Below are 16,917 nucleotides of genomic sequence, written 5' to 3' on the forward strand. Positions count from 1 at the left end.
ACCTCCTGCTGCCAGGAACAAATGGAAAATCGAAGAAGTCAAAATAGAAGATCATCCGGGACTCTATCGACAAGCACTTGGTGGCCTACATCTCTGAACTGGACACCTCCAAGGAAATCTACGATAGACTGGGAAATGGCACTCACAACTCTTGGAGGATTGCCATCCGAATGGTACGTGTTCAGGACTACTCTTCTGAACTATAATGTAATTCCTGGTTTCTAGGAATTAATGGCTAGATGCATTCAAGAAGAAACAAGGGAAGAAGAGCAAGAAATGCCCATGCCTAAAGGTCCTCCTGCTGCCTTTTCTTCTCAATCAAAAGGAAAGGCTAGACCTAAGGGTGGAAGAAAAGGACGATGTTACATCTACGATAAAGCAGGTCACTATGCAAGGGAGTGCCCTGATAGAAAGGACTCACACCGGGACGATGATCAAAATCCCTCAGATGGCAAATCAAAGGAATGAAAATTTCAACAGCAAAGGTAAGAGGAGAGCTGGGGATCGAGGAAGAGGACAACCATTCAAGAAGGCTAGAAAGTCTGGATGTACCTAACCTCAAAAAGAACCTAGTGTCCATCTCGGCAATGGAAGACAAAGCCTACAAGGTAACCTTCAGCAATGGCAAGGTATGTATATGGAAAAATAATGTTAAAGATGCCTTTACTCTTGGGTTTAGTGTTGATTTATTATATCAGGTCGATGGAAGTCTGTTAGGTGTCATGTCTTATGACACATCTCTTCAGTCCGAACTTTGGCATTAGAGGTTTGCCCCACTTCATTATAAAGCTATACTCGGTGTAAGGCAAATGGTGACAGGGATGCCTGAATTCTGAGTAGAGAAAGAAGGTGTATGTCCAGGATGTGCCAAAGGAAAGCTCAAAAGGGGACCATTCCCCTCAAGCCAAAGCAAGACCTTCGATATATTACAATTGGTTCACTCAGGCATACCTAAGGTTGGCATTAAGAGGGAGACTACTACACCACATACTCCTGAGCAAAATGGTGTGGTGCAAAGGAAGAACCACACAATGATGGAAGCTGTCCGGGCCATGCTACATGATCAAAGACTTCCGAAGTTTCTATGGGCTGAAACTACAATCACCGCCGTATATGTACAAAATCGATGCCCTCATCAAGCATTGGGTTCCTAAACTCCTGAAGAAATGTTCACCACCGGTCAAACGGAAGTCGTGATTAGTCATGATGTCACCTTTGACAAAGATATGGCTCTCAGCAAGGTGGACAATCTACTGACTTTGAGTAGCTCTCAAGAAGCCGACACCAGGGAACCGAAAGAAAAGGATGATGAATCAATGCCTGATGTAGAAGAACCCATGGATCTGATTGATCCTCATCCACATGAGCTTTCCTCTTCTAGGAAGAGGCCTTCATGGCTTAGGGGGATACTTGATGATGCTGAAGGACATGCTGCACCCTGAGGAACCTTCCATCAAAGTAAGAAACTTAACAGGTATCAGGGATACCTGACCATCATGAGCACGATCATACAAAATGAGCCTTCATCATTCTCAGATGTCGTCAAGCATTAACTATGGAAGGATGCTATGACCATAGAATATGAGTCTATTATGGAGAATGATGTCTGGGAAGTAGTTCCCAGACCCTGGACAAGACAATTGTTACTTCAAAATGGCTTTACAAGATAAAGCATGCAGCAAATGGAAGTATGGAAAAGTATAAGGTTCATTTTGTTGCTCGTGGTTTATCCCAGAAGGAAGGTATAGACTATGATATTTGCACCTGTTGCCAGATATACGACCATCCGCTTGATCATAGCCCTTGTGGATTCACAAGGATGGAACCTACATCAGATGGATGTCAAGACCGCGTTCTTACATGGTTCTATCAAAGAAGAGGTGTATGTGGAGCAACCTTAAGGATTTGAGATTTATGATTGAAAATCTCATGTATGCAGGTTGAAGAAGGCTCTCTATGGGCTAAAGCAAGCACCCCAAGCATGGTATGAGAGGATCGATAGCTACTTGATAAAGCTGGGATTCACTAGGAGTGAAGCCGATCCTAACCTTTACTTTAAGGTTGAAGATGACAAGCCTCTCATACTGGTGTTGTATGTGGATGACCTCTTTCTAACAGGTGCAAACCCTCTCATTCACAAATGTAAGAGGGAGCTAGCTTCTAAATTTGAAATGAAGGACCAAGGACTTGAAGTATGGCAGAAGCCAAGGGAAATTTTCCTATCTCAAGGAAAATATGTGGTAAAGATATTGGAAAGATTTGGTATGATGGACTGCAAGCCTGTGACTACCTCGAGGATCTTAACTTTTAGAAGTTATATGGTAGTAATGTCGGACCAGACTTGGGAAATGCCTCTGAGTTTCAAAAACTCATTCGCATTGATGTTCTTGGTGAACCTCCGTCCAAACATATGTTTTGCAGTTAGCACTGTGAGCTCATATTTGGTTGAGCCTCACTGCATTGATGCCAAGAATCTTCTGAGATGTCTTCAGGACACAATCTCTCATGGATTAAGATACACTGTCGGAGATGTGAGACTACTTGGATATACTGATGTTGATTGGGCAGGCAGTGTGGTGGATCGTAAGAGCACTTCCGGGTGCTGTTTCACCTTGGAATCTGCTTCGATATCCTGGATGAGCAGGAAGCAGAAGTTGGTGGCTTTGAGCACCGCCGAAGCAGGATATATTGTTGCTACCATGACCTCATGTGAGGCAGTCTGGTTGCGAAAGCTCTTCAGTGAGCTGTTTGGATTTACATTGGATACCACTGTGATTCTCTATAACAACCAGAGGTGGGATTCGATTATTGAGGAATCCTGTATTCGTCGATTGCTCCAGCAGATAGACATCATCTGGGATATGGTAAGTTGATGAGCAAGGAGGCTAAATCGCATTAAGATGATGTACAAGTTGATACACCTTGTCAAAGCCCCGAGGAAAGATCTAATCTGTGATTTTCCCAAACGACTTGGAGTCGGCAAGAAACCCTTGTACAAGGGTCCTGCATGTTGCATACATTGAGCTCTGGGAGCTCTGAGGGCTTGCGGTTTTTACTGGAACAACATACGACCACAGGGTGACTCACCCTCCCCTGGTGGTGCGCACTGGAACAAGATGATCCGCTCTCTTGTGGGACAAGATGATTCGCTCTCTTGTGGAACAGGATGATTCGCTCTCCTGTGTAGCAGGATGATTAGTTCTCCTGTGAGGCCTCGATTGATGTGTTCTCCATGGCGATTGTAGCAGGATTGATGTGTTCTCCTGTGAGGCCTGGAGTGATGTGTTCTCCATGGCGGCCTAGATTGATGTTTTCTCCATGGTGATTGTAGCAGGATTGATGTGTTCTCCTGTGAGGACAGGATTGATTAGTTCTCCTGTCGAGGCTTCCTACCCATGCAGTCTGGGACTCATGGGAAGTACCTCTCATCTGATCAATGAGTAGGGAAATGAAGTTAGGGACCATAGTAGTACCGATGGACGCATCGTTGTATCTACCGTACTCCCTACGCTAGGATGACCTCCATTGATCTGGGATCAATGATACTGGTCTGGGACCAGTGGTAGCAGTTGTACCATACTATGACGCTGACTTCGGGTCGGTTGAGACTGGTCTAGGACCAGTGGTACATACTTCGAGACTGACTTCGTGTCAGTGCAGTACTGGTCTAGGACCAATGAGAGTGGCACATACTATGACGCTGACTTTAGGTCGGTTGAGACTGGTCTGGGACCAGTGGTACACTCTCTGAGACTGCGATACTGGTCTGGGACCAGTGAGAGTGGTACATACTATGACGCTGACTTCGGGTCGGTTGAGACTGGTCTGGGACCAGCGGTACACTCTCTAAGACTGCGATACTGGTCTGGGACCAGTGGTAGGAGTGGTACTTACTATGACGCTGACTTCGGGTCGGCTGAGACTGGTCCGGGACCAGTGGTACGCACTCTGACACTGACTTTGAGTCAGTGGAGGATGATACTGGTTTAGGACCAGTGGAGTTGTACTCACTATGACGCTGACTTCGGGTTGGTTGAGACTGGTCTGGGACCAGTGGTACATACTCTGAGACTAACTTTGAGTCAGTATGATACATCCTCGATCATTTCTTCTTCTTCATAATTCGAACAAAAGCAGAGCAGAACAGAACAATGCAAGAGCAGAGCAGAACAGAGCAAAACAATACCGATCAGTACAAGGCAGAACAAGACAATCAGAACAAGCAGAATAGAGCAGAGCAGGGCAAGGGTCAGGCTGTACAGGGCAATGCATTTGATGGATGAATAGTAACGACCGATAGACAGATTGCAGATGAAGTTCTCCCTAGTTGAGAGGGAGTGTTAAAATTGGAAACCAGGGAAAAACTTCATGTGGGTCATCTTATTCATGGCTGATAATATTTTTAATTGATTCCTCTCGTCGAGAGGTGTAGGATTGATATAAAGATCATCCGATTCTGATAAGTATTCATGGGGATATGAATTTATTTTGATTATGGAATTATTATCAAGCCAACTTACAAACTCATGTAGGCTCAGAAGCCCAACAGTTGCATCTATTCACCCACCAACGTTGTGTATAAATATAAGAGGACTTTTCCTCATTTGAACTCACTCATCTCATCACATCTCTCTCTATCTACTGCGCAGAAATGAGTCTCTTCTCTACTACGCAGAAAAGGGTCTCTCTCTCACACATGTGAAGCCGGAAACTGCTGGAACTGAAGCTGCAACTGCAGAAGTAAAGATTGACTTGTGTGGCCTAGAAGATCTCCTCTTTATAACTACGTTGTAGGTCCATGTGGATCTCCTCTGAAAGACGCAACTTTTGGTGGTGGAATGAAGTCAATCCGACGAACGGTTTGCAAGATATCGACTGCCCTAGTTTGAAGTCGGAAACTGATGAAACTGACGCTGCAACTGCAGAAGTAAAGATCGACCTGCATGGACTAGAATATCTCCTCATCTGAACTGCGCTATAGGTTCATCTGAACCTCCTCTTGAAGCTGCAACTTCTGGTGGTGGAATCAAGCCGATCTGACAATCGGTTTGTGAGATATCGTCTCCCTAGTTTGATAATGAAGCCGCTAATGTTGATGATGCTGATCTAGGGTTTGCTACTGCTGATATGAATCAGATTTATTGTACTATTTCTCTCTACTGAATTATTAAAGATAAAAGAATATTTGATCAAAGGGTTTCCCCACACATTGTGGGGTTTGTCCCTGGCTAGCTGCCACATCTTGTGTCTCTTGTCTTGGCTTGTTTTCTGTCGATCATTTAATGTTCTATCTGCACTTTACTTTATGTACATGTGATTGCTAATCTGTGGAATATAATAAGAAAAAGAAGTAAACTGTTATAAGCATAGAACATACCATAACTTAACAAGATGAGAGGAAGGTGTAAGGGCCAAGGACTGAGAGAACTCCATTTAAAATAAAATTGGGCCAAAATATAGTGAGAAGGCCAAGATATGAGTATATTGCAGATAGAGCTCAGAGGTACATGGAAGTGTATAATTAAGGATGCAACGAGGAGATGAGAGGCATAGATTTCTGTGAAAGTATACAGAGAAAGGAAATCAACGCAATATTGTTTCACGATCAGAGGAAAGAGAAGGTTGAGAGGAATTATTGAAGTTAAGATAGAGCGCATAGGCAAAGAGAGCGACAGAGGATACGATGCTTGAACCCATAGAATATACCCAAGGAGTGATGGTGCTTCAGAGAAGCATATGAGGGGTGTAGTGGAAGAAGGATCAGAGTAAGCAACAAAATACTTAGTGGAAGAAGGATCAGAGTAAGCAACAGAATACTTAGTAAGCAATAGTAAGGATCAAAGTGACACAATACATAGTTGTTTATGAGTTCCAATTAAAGCCCATTATTTTATAGTGTCAGGTAGAAAAACTTGAATTATGTCATACGAGTGCCATTATTTAACGGTACTGAGTCGAAATCCCGGAAGCTCGAAACGAGCCATCATTTAACTGTGCGGGGTCAGAAACCCAAAATCCTGAAAGATTTTAATTGTGCGCATATAAAAGGGTTTGGCTATGGCTAATGTGACAGTTGGGCACCAGACTTACATGTGAAGGTGACATGGCGAAGTGGAAAAAACATTGTTTCAAAGAACAGAGGTTTTGTCCAAGAAACTGAAATTAAAGGGTTTTTTTTTTTTTTTTCAAGAAACTGTTAGATTTTTTAGTAAATTTGAAGAAAAAAAAATCCCTTTAATTTCAATTTCCTGGACAAAACCTCCATTCTTCAATGAAACCCTTTTCTGGAAAAAAATCCAGAAAAGGGTTTCATTGAAGAACAGAGGTTTTGTCCAGGAAACTGAAATTAAAGGGATTTTTTTTTTCAAATTTACTGAAAAATCTAACAATTTTCTAAAGAAAAAAAATCCCTTTAATTTCGGTTTCCTGGACAAAACCTTTGTTCTTCAATGAAACCCTTTTCTAGAAAATGGTTTCATTGAAGAACAGAGGCTCTGTCCAGGAAACTGAAATTAAATGGATTTTCTTTTCTTCAAAAAACTGTTAGATTTTTTAGTCAATTTCAAGAAAAAAATTCCTTTAATTTCAGTTTCCTGCACAAAACCTTCGTTCCTCAATGAAATTCTTTTTTGAAAAAAAAATTCCAGAAAAGGGTTTCATTGAAGAACGGAGGTTTTGTCCAAGAAACTGAAATTAAAGGGATTTTTTCTTCAAATTTACTGAAAAATCTAATAGTTTTCTGGAAAAAAAAAAAAATAATAATAATAATTAATTAATTAATTAAAAATAAAAAATAAAAATAAAAATCCCTTTAATTTCAGTTTCCTGGACAAAACCTCCGTTCTTCAATGAAACCCTTTTCTGGAAAAAAAATTCACAAATTCCCTTTCTACAGTTATGGTCTTTTCTTCTTTTTTTAAAGACACCCTTCAACAAATTTCACTAGAATTTTTTTTTTTGGAAAGAAACAGAATTCTGAATTATTTTTTTTTAAATTGAAAACCCTTGTTGGAAGAAGACAAATCAATTTTTTAAGAAACCCTAGTTGAAAGAATGAAACCCTAGGAGGAAAGAAATGGCCAAGATGACGAATGCAAAGTTCGAGGTGGAGAAATTCACCGGCAAGAACAACTTTGCTCTATGGAAACTGAAAGTTAGGGATTTGTTGGTGCAACAAGGGTTGCACAAAGCATTGGATGGGGTGAGTAAGAAACCTGCTAGCATGACAAATTCAGACTGGGAGGACTTGGATGCCTGAGCTTACAGTACCATCAGGTTATGCTTGGCGGATGAAGTTCTCTTCAACATTGTTGAAGAGAGTACAACTGCAGGTTTATGGGAAAAACTGGAAAAACTATATATCACAAAATCATTAACCAATAGAATTTATTTGAAAAGACAATTGTACAGTCTACAGATGGAGGAACAAAAGTTGCAAAACATTTAAATATTTTTAATACACTTATATTCCAATTATCAGATATGGAAGTTAAAATTCAGGAACAAGACAAAGATATAACCTTGTTGTGTTCTCTGCCCGAGTCGTGGGACCACTTCGTAACTTCAATTAGTTTGAGCATCATTGATTCTTTGAAATTTGAATCAGTTGTGGGAGCTCTCTTGTATAAATAAGTACGAAGGAAATCTAGTACTGAAACAGTTGCACCAAAAGCCATGATAGCCAGAGGACGGTCAAAGGAAAGAGAAGAAAAAACAAGGGGATTTTCCAGATCAAAATCAAGGGGAAAGAAATGTAAGGCAAAATGTTGGTACTGCAATAAAATTGGACACCTCAAGAAAGACTATTGGAAATGGAAAGTGTCTGATAACCCAAAGGAAGCAAATCAGGTTGATTCAGGTATGATACATTAAGTTTTATCTGCTGAAGAATTATGTATGATAGATGAAACTTTACATGTATGTAATGTCTCTCAAGGTTTTGAAAGTTGGTTGTTAGACTCTGGTGCTTCTCATCACATGTGTCCACACAAAAATTGGTTTATTTCATATGAAGTTGTAGATGGTAGGTCTGTGTTTATGGGTAATAATGTATCATGTCAGACTGTTGGGATGGGAAATATCAGGATTAAAATGTATGATAACACAGTTAGAACATTAACTAGTGTTAGACATGTACATGAATTAAAGAAAAAATTGATTTCTTTGAGAGTGTTGGATTCGGATGGATATAAGTTTACAAGTTAGAATAGAGCATTGAAAGTCTCAAAAGGTGCCCTAGTTGTTATGAAAGAAGAAAAGGTCAGAAATCTTTACAGACTCAAAGGAAGTACTCGGGATAGTGAAGCAGTGATTGTGTCAGAGAAAGAAGAAGAAGGTACTCGCCTATGGCATCAGCGATTGGGTCACATGTGAGAGAAAGGTCTTCAGGTACTGATAAACCATAATTACTTCCTGATTTGAAATCCTTGAAGTTGGATTTCTGTAAACATTTTATGTATGGAAAACAGTGTAAACAGAGATTTAAAACTGGAAGTCATAATAGTAAAGAAATTTTGGACTATATTCATTCTGATCTGTGGGGACCATCTCCTGTTGTATCGTATGGAGGTGCTTTATATTTCTTAACATTTATTGATGATTTCTCCCGAAAAGTTTGGGTCTTTATGTTAAAAAAATAAAGTTGGTGTATTCAATGTCTTTAAACAATTTAAAGAAGTGGTAGAAAAACGAACAAGAAAATCAATTAAATGTTGAAGAACTGACAATGGTGGTGAATTTACTTCTCTATAATTTGAACAATACTATAAGGATGAAGGAATTGTTAGACACAAAATTGTTGTTTATACTCCTCAACAAAATGGTGTTGTTGAATGTATGAATCAGACTCTTATGGAAAGAGCCAGAAGCATGATTAGCAATGCTAACCTACAAAAGGAGTTGTGGGCAGAAGCAGTATCCACTGCTTGTTATTTAGTTAACAGATCACCTTGAGTAGCAATTAATTTTAAATTCCTGAATAAGTTTGGACAGGTCAGTCTTGTGATTATTCACATTTAATGATATTTGGTTGTGATGCCTATGCTCTTATTCCTAAAAATCATTGTTCAAAATTAGATCCAAAATCGAAATGTTATGTCTTTGTTGGGTATGACCATGCGGTGAATGGATACAGGTTGTGGGATCCTACTTCGCAGAAGATAGTCGTTAGTAGAGATGTAACATTTGATGAATCTTCTCTTTTAAAATCAAATGTTGAAAGAATTAAACAAGAACAAGTATCGCCAAATCAACAAATTCAATTGGAGGCTAGACATTTTTTTGAAATTCGAAAGGAAGGAGAGACTTCTAGAGGAAAAGGTGATGAAGATACAAAGGAAATTGTTGAAGTTTCTGAACCAGTTCAGCAACCAATCACTCTAAGAAGGTCTACAAGGGAAAGAAAAACTCCCAAAAGGTATGAAGATTCTACTTCATCTTTTGCTTTGATTACTGAAGATGGGGAACCTTCTTGTTATCAGGAAGCAGTGGATGATATGGATAGTGAAAAATGGAAAATGGCTATGGAAGAAGAAATAGATTACTTAGCCAAGAACAATAACTGGGATCTTGTAGAACTTCTTGATGGGAGAAGTGTTGTTGGATGCAAATGGGTCTTCAAATTGAAACGAAAAGTTGATGGAAGTATTGAAAGGTATAAGGCGAGGCTGGTAGCAAAAGGGTATTCTCAGGTTGAAGGTATTGACTTTCATGAGATTTTTTCACCAATTGTAAAACTTGTTTCTATTTGTATTGTGTTGGCTCTAACTCCATAACTTAACCTTGATTTAGAACAGTTAGATGTTAAAACAAATTTTCTACATGGTGATTTGGATGAAGAGATATATATGGAACAGCCAGAAGGTTTTGTACAAGATTGCAACAGAAGATTAGTTTGCAAGCTCAAGAAATCATTGTATGGCCTGAGGCAGTCTCCCAGGCAATGGTACAAGAAGTTTGACACATTCATGGTGAGCCAAAACTTTATTCGAAGTGAGTATGATCATTGTGTATACTTCAAGAGTTTCAGTGGCATATTAATTATCTTAGTTTTGTATGTTGACGATATGCTTATTGCAAGCAAAAGCATGGATGAGATCAACAGGTTAAAGGCTCAGCTCTCTAGGACATTTGATATGAAGGATCTTGGAGCAGCAAGACATATCTTGGGCATGGAGATACATAGAGACAAGAAAAATGGTAAGCTTTGGTTATCACAGCAGAAGTATGTGTAAAGAGTACTTGAAAAGTTCGGTATGAACAATGTGAAACATGTTAATGTTCCATTAGCTTCCCATTTTAAGATTTCTTCAATTTTGAGACCTAGAACTAATGAAGAAAAGCAGTATATGTCTAGTGTACTATATGAAAATGTTGTAGGCAACTTAATGTATGCGATGGTATCTACAAGACCTGACATTTCACATGCTGTTGGAGTTGTCAGCAGGTTCATGGCAAATCTAGGTGAAGAACATTAGCGAGCAGTGAAATGGGTGCTTCGGTATCTAAGAGGCACAAATGATCATTGCATCATCTTTAATGGTAGTGAAGGATCAGTCTGCGGATGTGTGGATGCTGATTATGCAGGTGATTTGGACAAAAGGAGATCTACTACAAGTTATGTTTTTACTCTTGCAGTTAGAGAAATTAGTTGGATGTCAAAACTTCAAGAAACAATTGTGTTTTCCACTACCAAAGCAGAATATATAGTTGCTTTAGATGCCAGTAAAGAAGCAATCTGGTTAAAGGGTCTACTTGATGAGATTGGAAGGATGTAGGAGAGAGTGAATGTACTCTGTGACAGTCAGAGTGCTATTCACTTGGCTACGAATCCAACTTATCACAGCAAGACCAAGCACATTGATGTAAGGTATCATTTTTTGAGACATGTGATCGATGGCGGAAAAGTAGCTCTCGAGAAGGTCCATACAAGGGAGAATTATTCAGACATATTCACGAATCCAGTTAATGTAGAGAAGTTGTGATGGTGTTTAGCTTCTATTGGCTTGTAGAAGAGATGATGAATGGGCATGGGCAAGGGATTAGGAAAATTGTTGTCAAGGTGGAGTTTGTTGGAATTTGACAACTAATTATGTAAATATGTGTAAAAATTGTATTAGTTACTGCCAAGTTAGTTTTATACCGAAACAACAGTTATGTAACGGAGGAGGCTCTTATAAAACTGATGAATGCCCGAACTATTGTAATCATGGAGAATCATTCTTGATCAAATAAAGAATCCAATCCCTTGCCCCGTGGATGTTTCCTTGACACACTGTCAAGGTTTTACCACATAAAATCTTGTGTTTACTTGTGTAATTTTATTTTTGGTTTCCATTTAGTTTTCATTTCATTTCTTTCTTGCTTAATCAACTACTCAAACCCACATCAAATAGTCATTCTACTATATATGTGAGGCATCCTCGCCCCCTCCAAGGGCACAATTCAATTTTTTTGTTCAATACATTCTGAGATAGAGACAAAGTCGAGTCTAAGGCAAGAAGAAAATATGAATATGAAGCAGTCAAATCTAAGACAAAGTGATGGAAGAATTATTTTGGGGCATACCAAACTGATCTAAGGAAGTTTGAGTTGTCCTAACATAGGCCAAATTATATATGAAATAGATTGAAGTGATTTTGAGGTAGATTGAGTTTAGGCAAACCAAAATTCTTCTTTGTGACAAACCAAATTATCTTAAGCATATTAAAGGTGCATGACTAAATTTCTTCCCCAACATACCTAATCAAGTCAAGTTCAGTGGGAAAGCTTATGAATTGACTAGGGGCTAGTGGACAAAATTTGACTAAGCATTCGTGATGACTAATGAATTTCTCTAAGGAAAAAGTTGATGGGATTTCCCCCATGTGGGTTTTCCCAGGGTAAATGTTTGTGTTCTTGTTTTTTGTTGTCTCTTTATGATCTTAATGTCTATTGTTGAAGATCTTCTATGTAATTACTTTGTGATGAGTTTAAAAGAAATAAATATTAAACTAAGAAATCATATGATGTAATTATTAGTTTAGAATATCAATGAAAAATCAATAGAATGCAAAAGAATTTATGCCCAAAATGAAGGCCTTCTCATTGATAATGCTACAAATTCAAGTACATGTACCAAAACCATCAAAATCCAATAATGGAATGAGGGATGTCCATAACATCTCCAAGATAGACTCATATCCTCACCACAAATCAACCGATAGTTTCCAAGAAAAAGTGTAATAAAAGCTCCGAATACTAACAATTGTCTTTATGCTAACTGGACTCAACTTTCAAAAGCACCCCCCCTTGCTTTGGACGCATGGGGATATATATATATTTTTTTCCCTTTCGAAAAGTCATAATTTTCATTAATCAAAGAAAATTACATTTTGTAGATGCAAAAGCATATGTTGTATGTGAGGCATAAAGCCCATCAAGTTTAATATATTCAAAATATGGTGTACACCACGCAGGGAGACACTGCACTGTCACTGAAGCTTCAAAAAAACTCTATGCAGAGAGTATTATAAGTCTAGTATTATAAGTCTAGTATCATTATGCATAAATAAAATTATATAAACAAAAAAGTATTGACAGACTCCTTTAGAGATAGTTAATATGTAATGTCTATATAAGGTCTATGGTAGTGCTGATGGAAGGTTCCATCTCTCTGCTCCTGGATCATCCATGTCCCTATAGGCCTGTGCGCTGCTTCCTTGGATAGGAGATCAGCAGCTGTGTTTCGCTCCCTGTATATATGATGACAAACAAAAGTGTCAAAAATATTGATGAGTCTATGAACCTCATCCATAATATGTCTTAGAGAATATGCATTGCAATTTGCAGTTTTGTTTATCCAATTGCACACAATTTTTGAGTCCCCATATAATTGTAAGTTTCTGTAATGTTTTTCCAGTGAAAATTGTATGGTATATTTGGTTGTGATAAGCTCGACAAAATTGTTTGTGCCCCTGCCCAGTCCCATTTTTATTTTGAAAGAATGAGATTCCGAAAGGTGTAGTATGGCACCGCCCCCATAGCCAATGTCTTGTGGTGAGCCGTCAAAATAAGCCCAAGGATGTGAGTGATTTATGCTTTCAGGGATAATATGTCTGGGAGTAGAATTTGATTCATCCTCAGGAATGATTTGGTAATCAGATAGAATGTGGGTTGTGATAGTCGACCAATGGGGGGGGTGGGGGGGGGGGGAGTTCTGAAAAAAAATGTATCGATTTCGGGCAATCCAGATAGCCCAGCATGTGAGAATAGGGATATTTCTGGCTTTTTTTAGGGAGGCAATAGTCCACCATGTGTCCCAAGCCTCTCGAACTGTTAAGCCCTGCCATTGAGGGAGAGAGGGTAGGTGTGAGTGTATAGAACTCCATAGATATTTTATAGTCGGGCACATGAGGAAGAGATGATCGACAGTTTTGTTATCAAATTTGCATAGACCGCACCAGAAGGGTCCATGGAAAGACCTTTTGCTTAAGTTGTCTCCTGTGGGTATCTTGTTCCTCAGAATAGTCCACATGAGGAGCCTCATTCTGGGTGGTGCTTTTAACTTCCATATGCTGCTCCACCAAGTTTCACATAGTGGTGGCTTTTTAGGGTCCATTAATACTATATAGCCTTCTTTTGGAGAGTATCTCTCATGCTTTGCTGGAGCCCATATAAGCTCATCCTCTCCTTCCAGAATTCTTATGTGTGATTCAATAAGGGCCTCCGTGTATTCCTTCCAATGCTGCTGCCATGATTGAGGGATCTGCAGTGCCCACCAAGTTTTCCAGGCTTGTTGTGTAAAAGTAGAGTGTTCTCTGTCCACTATATGTTTGATATGAGTAATACCCCTCACAGAGAGATGGGGCCTTAGCTCCTCAAGGAACCTGAGGGCGTTTCCACATCCGATCCTAGGGTATATCCCTAGTCTGACAGATGCTCTCGAATGTATCCTCCATGTGTGTTTGTCCCGAATAAGAGACATTGATTGTAAAACTGCTTTCCATATGATTGATATGCCAACATAATTCTATTGTGGTTGACAGAGCCAATCCATGAAACTTTGAGGAGAAATGTATTTAGAGATGGCTACCGAAGTCCACAAGTTGTGTGAGGTGATTAGCTGCCATCCTAGTTTGGCTGCCAAGGCAATAGAGAAATTTCATAGCCTTTTGATTCCCCAACCCCCCCACTTCTTTGGAAGAGCTAGGGATTCCCATTTGTCCCATGCAAATATTTTCCCCAGCTGCTACCCTTTCCACAAGAATCTACAACAAATATTTTGTATTATAGATATGATTCCCCTTTGTATCTAGGCTAGCGACATCCATTACACTGGTGTGGCCTCTAAAACTACTTTGATGAGGATCAGCCTGCCTGCTCATGACAAATATTTGTGGTACCAAATGTTGAGCCGCTTTTCCATCTTGGTAATGAGCCAAATCCATTCTGCGATTTTATATCCATGAGGCTTTAATTTGCAGCCCAAATATTTAAGTCCCTCCTCTTGTTGCAAAAGGGTATAAGGGAATCTATTCAAGGCATACTATATCTCGTGTGGGGAGCATCCAATAGCCGTTATTGTGGACTTTGCATTATTTACGATCATGGTTGTGGCCGATAGGAAGACAGAGAAAGTGTTTTGTAGTGAGGTCAAATCACCAATACTCCCATTTAGGAAGAGCAGAACATCGTCTACAAAGAGTAAGTGCGTCAATGTGCACCTATCTGCGATCTTGATACCTCTTAGCCTTCCCCATCGATGTTCCTCTTTTATGATTATGCTGAGACCCTCCATGATGAGTAAGAAGAGTAATGGTGATAGAGGGCATCCCTGACTGAGACCTCTCTCGGAGTGAAAGAAAGGTGATGTCACCCCATTTACAAGGACACTGAACTCGTATGGAAGGCCCAAATGAGTTAGGAGCATTCTAATGTAGAGCCAATTTACTCTGTCGAAAGATTTCGAGAGATCTACTTTTAAGACCATACCTTTTAGTTTCTTTGTCTGGATGGAGTGCAAGATTTCTTGTGTAGTTCCGACAGCCTCATGGATTTGTCTGTCTTGCAAGAAGGCGAATTGTTCTGTTGAGTTGTGGTTAGATAGGATCAGTTGGAGGCGATTGGCTATGATCTTGGATATGATCTTGTATATACAATTGCACAAGGAGATGGGAAGAAAGTCATTGAAGGAGGTGGGATTGTCAGATTTGGGGATGAGAGCGATGAAGGTTGAGTTGTAGGCCTCATACATATTTTCGTTGGATCTACATTCCTCTATAACTTTTAAGAGATCCCCTCCTAGAATTTCAAGAAAAGCCAGATGGAATTCCACATTCCATCCATCTGGGCCTGGGCTTTTGTCTCATTTGAACCATTTTAGCGTGGCTTCAAGCTCTCCCAAAGTGACTTCCTTTGTTAGTTCGAATGCATCCTCTTGGTTGACGAACCTGGGAAACAACTGAGTTATTCACATAACTTTTGCTAAAGTAGCAGTTTGAGGGGCCTTGTAAATATTCTTGAAGTGAGATGTAGCCAGGGCAGCTAATCTTGGGAAGGTATTCACTGATTCTCCCTGCTCATCTGTTAGCTGCCAAATTGTATTAATAGCCTTGCGCCCATTCGCAAATTTGTGGTAGAATTTAGTATTATCATCCCCTTCCATAAGCCAAATGGATTTGCTTCTTAATCGCCAACTTTCCTCTCGATCCTTAAGTATCTGACTCCTTTTGGGCAGTAGGGATGTAATTTTGTCCTTGTATTATGGGGAGGAGTAGATCCCTCCATGTTCATTCTCAAAGGCCTCTATTTCTTCTTTAGTAGTCTTGAGGATAAGGTCCTCCAGGGTTCGCTTCTTGGGCGCCCATATTTTGGAAAGATTCTTTAGTTCTCTCAGATTGTGAGCAAAACCTTTTGTGATGTTCCCTCTTATCGTTGGGGGGTGAGTCTTCCAAAATTCAGTGACTAGCCTAGTGTAGTCTGCATCCCTTAGCAATGAAGAGTTGAATTTGAAGGGGGCTCTAGGTTTGTTCATTCCTCCCCTTATTTGCAGATAAATCGGCCTATGATCTGATATGCCCCCTGAACCAACCCACTGTCTAATTCTATGTCCCATGTTCAATAGGCGCTCCCTAATGAGGAACCGATCGAGTCTCCTGGATAAGCTGTCATCTCCTTTTCTATTGTTTCTCCAAGTAGGTTGAATTTTGGATGAGGGGATATCAATAAGATTATGTTCCTCCAGAATGTTCTCAAAAAATTCCGAGAGGGTGTCCCTTTGTGCATTATGCCCCCATGATTCCGTAAAGCCAATGGAAGAATTTAGGTCCCCACCTAGAATGACCTTATCCTGTTGCAGTCTTTGAGATTTTAGTTGCATGTTCTAATATTCTTCCCTATTGTGACAGGGACCATAAATATTAATGATCCTGAGCTCTATATCAAGTTCAGAAGAGTAGATGTCTGCCCCTATGTGTCCAGAGCTTCCCCATATGTTACAGATTTTGATGGAATGGGAGTTTATCCCCAGGGCCAAACCCCCTGAGTGACCATTTGCATCAAGGGAGTGAAAAGTCCACCCAGGTAGCCAAGATTCGAGTAGGTGTGTGATAACACTAGCCTGACCCAGGGTTTCTTGTAGAAAGAGGACATCGATCATCTTAGATTTTAGTAGTCTTTGCAAGGCTAGTTTCTTCCCAGTGATAGCCAACCCTCAACAGTTGAAGGATAGCATCTTCATGGAGGGGGGTGCACAAGGGTATTCACTGCTCTAAGTACCCAATCAATGGAATGTTGTCTGCCAGTTGCAATCTCTTCCCCAGCTTGTATAATGGCTTTTGATAAGGAGGAGGGTCTACCTCGAGGTTGTTTCAGAGGTTGGGGGGCAGAAATTAGACCAATGCCCAGGGAATCAGGAGCCTGAGATCGAGTCTAGGATCG

This window comes from Pinus tabuliformis, chromosome 6, assembly GCF_031772625.1.
Source record: "Pinus tabuliformis cultivar Carrire ecotype Pingquan chromosome 6, CPIR1, whole genome shotgun sequence".
NCBI lineage: Eukaryota > Viridiplantae > Streptophyta > Pinopsida > Pinales > Pinaceae > Pinus > Pinus tabuliformis.